General features: G+C 41.3%; 1 long non-coding RNA gene across 2 annotated transcripts in view; it reads right to left on the reverse strand.

Moving 5' to 3' along the window:
* Positions 1–277: 277 nt before the first annotated feature.
* The window catches only part of LOC106923434 (uncharacterized), a 68,402-nt gene continuing 54,635 nt past the window's right edge, over positions 278–14,044 (reverse strand). For both annotated transcript variants that reach the window (XR_001419409.2, XR_001419410.2), the window contains exons 3-4: positions 2,947–3,074; positions 278–1,232 (exon numbers count right to left, since the gene is read on the reverse strand). This is a non-coding gene — a long non-coding RNA (uncharacterized LOC106923434). The remainder of the gene's footprint in view (positions 1,233–2,946; positions 3,075–14,044) is intronic.

Here is a 14,044-nt window from a genome sequence, read left to right on the forward strand (position 1 = left end):
CACCGTCAGGTTTGAACAGGAAGAGGCGGCGCACCAGTACAAAAACAAAGATCCACAAAGACACGGATGAGCGAGTTTGGTGTGGAAGGACCAGACAGTCTTGACCTCAACCAAGAAGATAATGATTTGGAATGAATTAGTGGAGACTCCAAGCTCTTGTGGATAATTGTTCAAAACAAAACAAACAAAAAAAGAAACCTCTAAAGATTATAGAAAACCTTCACAGAAGATTTTGAAGTTGTTACAGCTGCAGATGGTCTGATATCATGCAAAACACTAAAGATTAAGAGTTTAATGTCACTCAATTTCATCTATCTGTGAATGATGTCTAGCACATTTTTACAATGTATGGAATGTCCCAAGAAAATATAACTTTGACATGCAATGGCATCTTGAAACCTGATGTTGGACGTCTGTGGGTGTCTTTATAACATGTCAAAAATAAGTAAAAAATTTCCAAAAAAAAGAAAAAAGGCTTAGAACATGTGAGTTTGGCCAATTTCAAAAGACAATTGAATGAAAAATATTTTTTTATTATATTCATAACACAGAACTGAAATTGGAAACGTATTGTGACTTAAATTCGATTAAATGATTTAAATCTCGACTGGCTAACTTGGCAGCTCAGACGTATAATCCAGGTGGGACACCATTGACCTCAGTTTATCTTTTGCCTACACAAATCACATGGAGAAGATGTCTAGATACTGGTTGGAAGCTGTTTCAAAAGGGTTTTTCCAATCATTTAGCTGGAAACTGTTGCAAACTAAGTCAAAGTTAGCCACCATTTCCCATCTACAACTCAAAGCTTTCTGGGTAAGAAAATGAATGCTAAGTTTCCTTTGATGGGGAGAAACAAATCTATAAAGCAAATATCGCTCTGTTTCTTAAATGCACACATCTAGACGTCCCTGCTCTTGTTCAGATTTCAAGTAAAAACAAAATCTTTCTGATGGAGCTAAGGTTAACAGTAATTCAAAAAAGAAAAGGTGTTGTCATGGTTTTCTTAGTCTCATCTTCATGCAAAGATGAAGTCATGTAATCAGAGATGACTTAGACAAAGGCAGTGCTGACGGCTGTCCAGTGATGCAGAATAACAACTTGTCTGAGTGCAGAGGAGCTCCTAATAAAGAAGGTGTGAGGGTCTCTATCAGCATGGTGAACTGCTGACCCCAACAAGGGGAAGGAAGTACTCAGCCAGCTGCGCGCCATTTTTCATCCCTGGGACGGACCTTTAAAAGAGAGGCAGAAAGAGGCAACATGAGGGAGAGAAAAAGAGAGAGACAGAGAGAGAGAGAGAGAGATGTATAATGGGTCAGATGAGGGGAAAAAATACTCTTGTCTTGTGAAGTGCAGTGAAGTGTCATATGGATGCCTCCTAAGTCATGACCTCTGTGAATTTTAAAGACTGTTCATCTCAACTCGTTAATCTAAGGCTGATGCGTATCCCGGTGACAGACCCCCCCCCATCCCTCCCCCCGCACACACACACACACACACACACACACACACACACACACACACGCACACGCACGCACACACACACCCAAGAGCAGCCTCAGCCAGGTACCATTCATCTTTTTTTTCCCTTTAACACAATAGGTTCATGGGAAGATGAAGACTCTTTAATTGCCATTCAGTTTCACTGAGGTGTAACAGGATGTATGTTTGATACTTCCTCCTGAACACATGCTCACATGTGCAACAACACAGATTTGTCACAAAAAAAAAATGTAAACGTCTTTAACAGAACAAATTATTCAAAGAGGCGGGTTTGACTGTAGCAAAACTGCTGAAGACATCTGCTCATATGTAAATGTTAAAAAGTAAAGTAAGTTAAAAAGAAAGCAAACGTAGAGCTAAAATTAAGACACCACTTAAAATGATCAGTTTCTCTGATTTTACTCTCTAGTTGTATATGTGTGGATAAAGTGGATATTCTTTGACAACATGTCTCTGAGATTCCAAGCAAAAGGTTCGTATGTATTTGCAGAAAATGATAAATGGTCAAAAGCGACAGACTGGCGACCTGTCCAGGGTGAACCCCGCCTCTCGCCTGGAACGTTGGCTGGAGATAGGGACCAGGAACCCTCCTGACCCCACTAAGGGACAAGGGTGTACAGAAAGTGGATGGATGGATGGATGGATGGAGAAACAGTCAAACTAATAAAAATGATGCAGTGCTTTCAGACCTCAAATAATGCAAAGAAAACAAGTTAATATTCATTTAGAAACAACAATACTATTGTTTGTATGGTGCATTGAACTTTAAACTGGCATGTTGCTGAAATTCTGTACAAACAGACTTCACTTGACTTCTAATACAGGCTTACAAATCAATACACAAATTCTTAAGCTTCCACTTTCTTAACGTAACATTTCACATGTCACAAGTGAAACCATGAGGCTCATATTTCTTTTCTTCAGTTACTGTCTTGCTTACTTTAACCAGGATAAACTTGAGTCCTCGTTCTGCCATGTTAATTGCAGTTCCAGTTGTTTCGAAGCCTTTAATTACAGCTCTGACGGAACACGGCTAATGTTTGGCTGACTTATTCAGACAAACACATCTGCCCTACTTCAAGGGCAGATGTTCCGTTGTCACTTACATTTTGAATGCAAGCAAAGAGAAATGGGCCTTCATTGTTTCAGCCAAAGTCAAAAAAATCACCATTAGAAAGTTTGGTGATGTTCTGATCAACATAAAACAATGTCAATTTAAAGCATCTAACTCAGGTATATTTACTTTTTCTTAAGACTTGAGTGTCTCACTGTTGATTGTGTAAAAAAAAAAGCTTTTTTTCAGAGAAAATATTTATTTTAAGCTTCTTTCTTTCTTTGCGGTTAATACAATTATAAACCTGCTAGGAAAAGTTTTCCCTGTGTCACACTTGTGTGTCGTGTTTGCAGTACAGAAAGTAAAGCCGTCCTAAGTAGATTGCCTACCACATGAGGACGAAACAGAGCTCCTTAAAACACGCCTCCCATAAAAAAAAAAAAAAAGGAGTCCATCAACGACGTGCTGTTTTCATGCAATTTCTTCTCCCCACGGACGTCCAATTTCCATCTTCCCCCTGTAACAAAAGACGGAGGTCGTTGTGGAATTCATATGGAAATTAAAATTGATTTTTTTTTTTCCTCCTTTTTTTTTTTCTTTTTATTATAGCAGCAAATAAAATATGCTTGGTCACAGGAATCGACAATTTCCGCTTTCACCCACGAAATGCGCCCACGGGGTTTTGAACGACGAACCGTGCGGCGCTAAAATATGAGCACGCTTCATAAACGCGCCCGCGGATAAAAGTCTCGTTTCGGTCCGGCTTGATCGCTTTTGCTTGCTCTGTTTGATCAGGAGCGAGGGGCAGGGAGGGAGAGAGAGAGAGGGAGAGAAAAGGAGAGAGGGAGGGAGGAAAAATGAGCCTGCCAGTGGTTAATTGAGCATACAGATTCCTAATGTGTCAGGCGGTGGCCTCGCAGATGAGGGATGGCACTTTTTTACGAGGCATCTTCCTTTGTTTCCTCTTCAGGCCTAATGAAGTCGGTCCTCCAGTCGCCACCTGGGCCGGACGTTCAGGCACCACAGACACGCTGACCCCCCCACCTCTCCACCCACACCTCCTCCCTGCCACCACTAACACACCCCACCCTCCCTTCATTCACAAAGTCTGATAGCGATTTAACATCTTCAACACTCCCCTGCCGCTTCCTTGGCCTCGGCCAGCCCGGAGATAAATACACACACACCCACATGCCATGACACACGGGCTTGACCAGAGGCATTGCTCACACACTGTATTTATACGAGTGTGTGAGCGTATAGAGCACAGCGTGGGTTATTAGCTGGGAGATTGTGATAAACTCGCACTCTAGACTGATATTCATTATATAAACCGCAGACCTGTTTATTTTTACAGTCTCAAAACAGCAAGCATCCATTATCCAAGGTTTTTTTTTGTTTGTTTTTTGTTTTTTTGTTGTTTTTTTTTATTTTTGGGAGGAGGGGTGGGGGTGCTGTCTTTTCATACATGCCTTTAGGTCACCCACTAATGAGCTTAACACTGAGGAAACGTGGAAGCGATTAGACGAGCTTTGGCTGTTTCAAAAACACACACACACACACACACACACACACACACACAAAAAAAACAGGGCAATGATATTGCACCTTATGATCTTATATTGGTCCGAACGACAAATAAGAAAGGGAGACGAGTGAGGAGTACCGCGTCATTCTCAAAGAGAATGACTTCACTTGAGTTTAAAGGAGCAAATGGTTTCTTTTGGAGGGGTGGGGGGGGTTTGCTAGCTCCCCATTTCCCTTCGTCTCCTCGTTGTCTCTTTAGCAGGCCGGCCTCAAAAACTCCTTTAATACCCCTTTCCCTTTGCTGCAGCCACTCGGGCTAAGTAGTTTCTGGTCACCCAAACATGTTCAAGGTGCTCCATGACCATATGTTTACTCGCTGGGGAGAAGAAGAGCGAGAAGGCTGGACTCTGTGACCTTCACCCGGGTTGAGCAACGAATACTCCAGGCTCCTCTCGCTTGGGTTCATGCCAGGCGAACACAGCAGACAGGCATCCCGGGCCCACAACAGGATCCCCAGCAAGAAAGTAATGACACCAATTGGCGGAAGCTGAGAGTGCGGAGGGAGAAAATGTTTCAACTTTTTAGCTTGCAGTTAGCCTAGATAATTAGCTAGCTAACAGCGGCTTGCTCTAGAGGGTTACTTTAAAGGACAGAAAGACGAGGAATGATGGTATGCACAAGTAGCATGCTTGACTACATTATAGGCGTTGATATTTTTGTTAAAGGTGCGCTGGTTGTTTTGCCTCTTTGGTCCTATTACCGCCTTTTTCTGGCACAAAATGGTGCTGTCTATTGTTGGACATGTCACACTGATTTGAGTTTTGTTACAAACGGAGTGACAGACCTTCAACTGATTACTAAATCGTGAAAAAGGTCAGCTGACTGGGGTGTTTAATTTGAGTAATTTCAGAACAAACATAAGTGGGAACAGGGTGTAATATGACATTTTTAGACCATAAAATACAATTGGATGAAATTAATTGTGAAATGAATTGCTCTATTTTTTTTACGATCATTTAACTCCATAATTTATGAAAACACTTATCAGAAAATAAAGTACTATGTAATTGGACATGGGTACAAAAAGGTTTTTGTAAAGCAAAATGGCAGTGTGAAGGTACAGAATGTGCTATGAATTGGCAAAAGGTTAAGCTAAACAAAAGTTGTACAATATAAGCTAGTGCCGTAATAATCCATGTCACAGTTTCAGCAGCATTTGGAAGATCTCTACACAGTTTACAGGTCAAACAAGCTAACAATGCTACACATGCTAATCTTTTTTTTGAGTGTAAATCGTGGAATATCATGAAATCACACAATAAAAACCTCACACCAGCAGCTGCCCAGACTGGATCCACTCATTCTTTCAACATCATATCACATTTCACTTTCTCTAGGGAAACTGTCTGTTGTAAAGTTTATGTTCTACATGAAACTCTGTCCTCAAACCTTTCAAATAAACCCAAATCCAACTTCCATTTATTTTATTTTTTTCTGGTTTCATTCTATGAAATCATTTCCTTATTTACCTCCAGAAATACATATTTTTAGAAGCCTGGCAGTAGAGAGACCTCAAACAGTGGCGACGCTTCCCTGTTTTAGTTCTCCTGGCCGCCGCAAAAAGTGTCATGGTTTTTGCAAACGCATTGTGCCGTTTATAAGAAAATTGGCAGGTTTTTGTTTCACAGCTTATTGTGACCAATGTGAAGGAGTTCTAATCAGGAAGTGACGAGCAGTTTATACATCCGCTGAAATCTGAGTTTAATGTTTTAAACAAATAGAAAAGTATTGACTTAGTAATATTTTTTGACAAGATTAAGACCTATTTCCCTGCACTGAGTTTACATTAGTTAAAATCTATTTCCTCATATGCATTTCCTTTGTATTATTTAAAGCTATAATGAGCTAATTTGAGTTATTTGGTTATCAAATCAAGTCTTTGATCATCGATGGCCTGATCCAGTGAAATTAGTTTGATCCAGTCTAATGTTAAAGCAACAAGTAGTACCTGGAATAGTTGCATCCAAGTTATAATAGATGTTAAGTTTAATGTAAAGCTGGGTGTAACTGGTTATTACTTTACATAGTTATGAGTTAGCTCAGCATAACAGTAGTTTTGACTCTTCCTCCCATCAGATATAAACATCCTACGAGTGGAAAGAGCTGCCCATTCAATGTGATGGTCATTTAAAGACACCTTTCTCTGTGCAAATAACACATAATCCAGGACTATTTACGTCTATAGTTCAATTTTTTAACTGTAACATATTTAATAAAAACAAAATACATTTAAACCTGGTTCCTAGTCTGATTCGGACAGTGACAGAGGTTCTGTAAGACTAATATTTTTTATGATAGAAACAAACCGAACTTAGTTCATGACGATCTTGACGAAGGACCTGGCCGTTCATCTCAATATACTTTTTTTTTTTTAGTTAAAATGTTTGTTTTCATGTTTTTCATCTATCAATACAGCCTAAATAAGTAAGTATCTTCTCGCATATGCCAATATTTTCTCCACAGAAAAAGCATTGATACATCAACATCACAAATGAAAGTTTTGCAAATTTTGTTCATAATACTAAATCAGGTGACGTGTTTGAGTTTCAGTCTAGACTTGTGGTACTTCTGGAGAGTTTGTTTTTGCCAGATGTCACAATTTTAAAACTTTTCAGTCTGAGCTTAGATATGTGAGAAAGGCCAGGCAGATTGGCTTCGTCTAGTCTTAGAAATAAAAGCATCTAAATGAGAGCAACAAATGGAGAATCTCTTTGACTCTTGTCTAAATTAGGCTTATGTAGAGCTTCAAACATTAAAATCAGGTTGCTTGCTCATTGGGTAACCCCCATTATTACACAGCCTTATTTTACTGTCAAATGATCTTCTATTTATTCTTATATAAAAAATTCAATGACGTTTGATCAGGTCATTGTGTTACAAAATGGCCGCCTATGAAAAATGATGAGACTCCTTCTGGTCTGAAGTCCCAACCTCTGACCCAGTGATGTTAAAACTACCCAACTTCAATCCAAACAAAAAGAAATTTCTAACTATAGAAATAACTCATTTGTTTTGTGTGTGTGTGTGTGCGTGTGCGTGTGTGTGTTGGTTGCGTAACTTCTCCTAGCGTCTTGAATTATACAATCCCCATGGGTACTAAATAAGCAACAGATTAAACCTGCGCTGATAACTGAAAATGTCAGCGTCGTCGAGTCAACGGGGGGATCTTCAAGGGAGGGAAAGAGGGCTGAAGGAAAATGCCATTACTCTCCAGATAATTTAAACATGTGTTGGCATTTATCTTGGTGGTCCATGTCCGAGCACTAATGACAAACTCTTGTTATTAGTGCACTGAATCAAAGCCAAGCGCGTATGCCCACCCAAAACTGTAATCCCTTAATGTTTCCCACTCTCTAATTTGGAATTACAAAACCTACGCTAGATTCATAGGTGCAGTAACTCTTCAAAGCGCCGTAAATACAGAGCAACAAAACACATATTTGACCTTGTTTGGTGTGTTTTCTTTTTTGGAGCTCTCCTTTCTCCGCTGAACTTTATTTTCGTGGGAAGATTAAATATTTCTGCTTAAAGACACCCTATGAAATGACTCCAGTCGCTGCGCATAGACACACACACACACACACACACACGCACACACGCAGTCACACGCTCTCCTGATTTCGGATGGATAGATAGTTCGGAAGAGAAGGGGGGAAGGAGGTGTGTGTGTGGGGGGGTGAAATATATAATCTCCTGAAAAGAATGAGGCCCTCTGGGATTTTCTCAAAGTGGCCCCTCTCTGGCCTAAGGTAGAGAGGGGAAATTGGGTGAGTGCTGGTGGTGTGTTGGAGGGGGGGCAGCGGGAGGGGAGGGGTGTGCTAAAACATGGCCACTCCACACTGTAACTTGAGCCAGAAGGGGGCCAATCTGTCAAATAATTAGCTGTTGCCCGGCACAAAGGTTTTATTTGCAGGAATTTCATCGAGGCAGGATTGAATAATATGTCTGTGTGTTGCGCGGGGGTCATGGGAACATCATCTCTTACTGGTGGGCCATAAAAGACGGCTAAATGATAATGAGAAAAGGCTCCGGTAATTCAATTCCTCAAGCGTCGGTTTCCATCTCTCCCCCCCCTCCACTCCACTCCTCTCTCCTTCCACTTCCCCACTCTCTGTCTTTTTGTCCTTTCTTTCCTTCTTTCTTTCTCCCTTCTTTTCTTTCTTTCTGGGCAGCTAATTGCCAAACTTTGTGTTGACGTTGAACTGGTCTGATTCAGTGTGCATAAAAACACACACTTATTTTGACATACAACAACAAAAACAGAAAGTTTATGTTGAATCAAAATTCCTTTCGTAGTGTTTTGTGAAAGAATCTTAACTGGGCATCAATCGTGTAAGACTTTGAGGTATTAAAATTAGACAGAATTAAAGAATAGTAAAGGAAGAAAACACTTAATTCTCTCTGAAAATAGATTTAAATAAATTAGAGTATCGATCGCCCACCTACGGAAAGCAGAACGTATAATTAAGGATGTGCAGTCCTCTACCTAAACCCACTGGCTAAGTCATCTTTTTTTTTCTTTTTTTGTACACTGACCTTTAACCTTTAAAAGCAACCAACCAGGAAGTGGCTAGTGTTAAAAGGGATTGATTGGTTCATGGCCCGTGGATGATTGTTTATATCATTCCATACTGGAGGTTTGACCCCTGCTGACCTCTCCGAGGACCAATCCGCTGAGAGCCATGACCTGCGTCCATTTGCAACGGCGCTAATTACCTTTGACGGCTTTCGTTTTGCATCGGGGCAGTAAAACGAAGCCCCTGCAGTGGCCTGATTGAAGCAAGACGCCGCTGCTGCCCGGCCACTCCAAGTCATGCTTTCAAACCCCACCCCCAACCCCCATCCCACCCGCCCTCCGCCCCCCCGGCATGTCAAACACATTAAACTTAATGTACCAGCAAATCTCGCTCAATTATTTGTATGTCGCAGAGGTTGCGCTCACATGTGTGTTTACGTGGCGGCCCTTTTTTTTTAAACGACGCTCGTGTGTATGTTCAGCCCATCTGAGCACGCTCAAGCATGCTGGTGTTTACATGTGAGGGGGCAGCGAGAGAGACGGAGGGGAGACATGAGTTTGCCTTTTTGAGGCGACAGGAGGTCCGTGCGGGGTTCGGGGGCCCACACGTCCCGCAGCGCGCCGCCGAGCGGAGGGATGGATGAGGAAACTTGCTTTTAAGTAAAATAATTGGATTATTGCATTCTGTGATCTCGCTAATTATAATGAAAGCAAGGTTACTATTTTCCAATTATTATTCTATGCCGATTCTGTTCCTCTCTAATAAAGAGGGGCACTGATGCAAAACAAAATGCCACAACTTCATTTCCTGCCTGTGCCTTAGAGCTATTCAGAGATGAGGAACGAACAACACCCCCAACCCCCATTTGCAAAATTTCACTTTTTTATTTCCAAAACATTTGAATAGAACACATACAGATGCTATTTGTTGCCATGTGCAGCCTTTGCTAATCAAATTTTGATACAACACACAAATAGTTCTGCATTTCTGGAATGAGGTTTTGTTAAAGGTTTATAAGGAGCTAATATCTTCCCTGTGGTTGATAACTTTCTTGGCATCTAAATTCATATTAGTTGGTCTCAGAGAATGAGGCCAAGACAACTCCGCCTTCCACAATGCCACACCGGTTTGTGCGTGAACTATTTTGTGAACCTTTCAACCACAGTCATGTTAGCGATGTATGGTGATTTACTCAGAAGCCAGTGGTTATTTACACAGGAATTAGAGGTTGGAGGCGGTGCATCACCAACGATCTTCCTGTGGGAAATGCATGCTGAGAATGGAACATGTAAAGCAGAGGTAGCCAGGTATTATTTCACATTAGTGTCCATAATTGTTAAGGACAGAGATTAACTAAGATTTTCTAAAAATGTACTTAAAAATAAACTCTAACTAGGATAATTATTGGTATTAGCTGGCAGTTATTACTACCGTCATTGCAAGCGAAGTGTACATTTAAAGACAAGCATTGTGTTACGTATTATTTTAAAGTATTTGTTTTTACTTGTAGCCTTTATTCAACAGTGCTAAAAAAAGCATTGAAAGGAGAGAACGACATGCAACAAATGATCCGGGGCCACAAAGTGAACCAGGGACTGTGGAGAAGTGTAGCTTCCAGTGTCCCTGCCCCACCACTGAACCATGTGGCATCCCTAATGTTGCATTACCAAACTGATTTTATTCATTTTGAACATCATATTAATATGTAAAATGCTGTATTGACAATTCAAAACACCAACCAACAAATTCCACACAGTCCTATGAAGTACTGTGAAAATGGACGCTCACCTTGCCATGAGTGAAAATATGCAGTTCAATATAGAGTTACAACTGTACTGTTCTGTATCACTCTCTTTTTCAGCTTAAGGCAACATTAGCGCCTCATGCTAATGTCGCCTTAGCATAAGGCGCTAATGAAGCTACTGCAGCTACTTAGAGAGAACAATGGCAGTCTCTTTCAAAATAAATGCTATATTTTGGATGAGTACAGGAACAGAAAATGATGTTGGATGCCCCAGGATCTGATGTGAAGCATTCTCACTCAGAGCGGCTCTTGAAAAGTTAAAGAAAAATAATATTGCACACTTACTTTTCAGACAGCAGCTCTGACCAGAAGTGCTTTACATATTCCATTACCAGCCTGTGTTTCACATGCCACCACTGGTGGCTCACCGCTTGTATCTCAGTTTTCATGTGAAAAAAGTCACAGCTTCCCGAAAGCAAATGTGACAATAAAATCACCTCTAGATAAATGACTGTGCTGCTTTTCAGATTGGAGTTCTTTCAAAAGTATAAAAGTCCACTTTATTATGGAGCTTTACCCTCCGGGACCAACTCATTTAAGATGTTGAGAAACGCACAGTACTGAAGATAAGATATTGAGTGTCTTTAGCATTTAACAGAACCTCACTTTAAAAATAACAAGTTTCCCTTTAAATAACTACCTCTTAGATTTCGCTAGGTCAGGTGTAGTCGATTACCCTTTTTTTTTTTCCTCGCTGTCCTTGGTCACTGCGCATAGAAAGTAACACCAGTCAATCACTCTGCTTGTGACAAATCATTGCATCAAATCTCCTTCCCTCTCTGCATCCCCGTTCTTCCTCCCTCCACATGCACCGACACACACGTTCATGCCGCTCCCCTTCAGTCGTTCATGCCTCTCCGCTCTCGCCCTTGTCAGTCTCCCCACCAAATTCCCCGGATCACAGAACATCTGACAGTATTTCATCTTGGATTTTGAGGATAAGTGAGGGGATTTTGGTTCAAGCTCAGAGCTTAGCATGAAAACGCAGCTCAGTGACAAAATCCAGGAGGTTTACACACAAAATGGGGGGTGGGGGTACCACCTCTTCAACCCACTCCTACTCCAACCTCTATTTTTTTCTTCCCTCCAGTATCATTCCCCTGTGTGCTCTCTCTCTCTCTCTCTCTCTCTCTCTCTCTCTCTCTCTCTCTCTCTGTGCCATGTTTACAAGGTGTTGTTAGATTTAGCTGCGACTGTTTGTCTTAACCCAGCACTGATACTGATAAAGCTAAATATGCTAAATAGTTATTTTATTATGGAATACGAAAACAAATAAATTGTATTTAATAAAAAATATTTCTGTTATGTGATAAAATTGTGCGTAAAATTTTGTTTTCATTAACATTTGTCATGCAAAAAGTATCTGCCCTTTCACATATTTCCTGTTTTTGATGTTTTTTCTTTCTATTTTTTTGCTACGCTTAATTATTCAAATCATTAAGCAAATTTTCATATGCTAACCCATGCAAGAATAATCTGAGGGAATACAAACTGCAATTTTTAAAGATGATTTGGGTATAGAGGGTTTTATTTTAAAGTCAGTCCACAACATTTTAATTGGATTTTCTTCAGGACTTTGACTAGGCCACTCCAAGGAAATGTATCTATCATTTAGATGTGGACTTGCTGGTATGCTTTGAAGTTTCCTACCATTAGCATGTTTGATCACAGTAACACTTGAGTGCTTTTCTTGCACATTTTGCTACAGCTTACATGTCTAACAGCCTCTAATAACAGGTGAACTGTGCAGACCCTGTCCACCCTACATGCACACCTCACATAAATATCTCCAGCCCAGGTTAACCCTGGAAATAAAGAAATAAAAGCAATACATGGAGAACCTGAGGAGAATCTTGAATGCCAGTTGCTGGTGGGAAAGATGGATTGCCTGAATTCTCCACCAATCACCAAACAACACATTGGCCGCAGCATTGATTGATGAAGTATTTAAGTCGTCAATCTCACATCACCTGCTTTTCTTTTCTCTCTTGCAGCCAAACAGCTGCAGAAAAGCGATGCTGTGTCTGCACATCAGACAGACCCCGACCTACGGGAAAAACAATGCAAGGAGCTGCAGCTCGGCTGCTTTCCTGACATCGGAGGTCAAACGAAGAAGCCATACGCAGTTTAAACACTGTTCATTTACAACCACCTGTTTACAAGTAACACACAGATAATGCTCAGGAAGCAAGATGGAGACAATGGATCTGGGAAATCTCTGGCTTCTTAGACTTCCAGCTTAGTTATGAACGCACCGCCTCAGAGTAACGTCCAAAGTAACATTTATCGCTCACCTTTGACCTTATTCAGAGACCTCTTTGTAGAGTGTGATGCATTCAATAGCATAATCATGCTCGACCACCTTTAGTTCGAACGGGGAAAAGATCATCATCGACGAAAATGCTCATACAGGCAAGGAGAAAACATCCCACCTGCAGGCGACACGTTGACAGAGCCTCAGAGGGGAAACGCACAGCCGGTGTCTTCTTGGAGTTATTCCGAAGAGGCCATTGATCCGCCGGTTAACCTATTCTCCTGCATCAGTTCAGAAGAAAGCCCTCAGAGGAAAGAACCCCCACCACCACCTCCACCTCCGCTGCTACCTCCACCACTACCACCCCGCCCTGCCCATTGTTTCCCTCCACTAATATGATACCCCCTCAAGGTTCTCCACAGACCTCATTTCTAATCAATGCATGGTGGTTGGTGGGATCATCCTGTCTCTGCAAATTAATGACTTCACTTTTTTCTGTGGTTTCTTGCCATTGATTTGTTTTATTAGCTCATTGATCTCCAAGAAACATCTCCCCCCCAACCCCTCTCCGCCCTTCGCCTCCTTACACACCATCACCACCTCCCTCCAACAGCTTCTTATTTGCTTACCAATTTGAGAGCTGATGGCAACAACCAACAATATTACCGGCTTGCTTTAAAGACAAATTCATTTCATTGTTCTACTCTACATTTTACCTTCACAATAAGTCAGACGAAAATACGCCGTTTCACGTTGCCCCGAAATCTGAGCATCCCGGTTTCAGCAATCTGGTTTCGTGAGTTTTAACACACAACTCCCATGGTCTAAATCACTTTGACGTTCATCTGGTCAGGGCTCGCTGGTCTTATTAACAGCCATATCTAACTCGCTCCACTATAATTCCCTTTGAGATCCGAACAAAAGGATAGGAAGTGCTTTCCTCAGACAAGTCAGACTTCACTTCACAGGAGGAATTACAGCTTTTCATTTTCTGCCACTGGAGCGTTGTAGCGAGCTACCCTTCTGGCACAGTGATGGTCTTTCTTTCCTGTTTATGACTTAAGCCACGCACAAAGAGCCGATTCACGGCGATCACGTCTCGGCAGCAGTGATGTCAAGTAACTGTCGAGGTTCAAAATCAACATGATCAGATATATCAGAGGAGATGTGGCATAGTCGGATTGACAGAAATGCTGCATGTGATTTACTCTGAACTCATTTGGATGCACCTTACAGAGGTAGCTTGAGATTTCATATTATTTTTGTGCTTCCTGAGTTATCCTACAGTGACAAATTCCATCAAGCAAAACAGTCTAAAATTATAC

This window comes from Poecilia mexicana, unplaced genomic scaffold, assembly GCF_051168715.1.
Source record: "Poecilia mexicana isolate PSO_F unplaced genomic scaffold, ASM5116871v1 scaffold_16, whole genome shotgun sequence".
Lineage (NCBI taxonomy): Eukaryota > Metazoa > Chordata > Actinopteri > Cyprinodontiformes > Poeciliidae > Poecilia > Poecilia mexicana.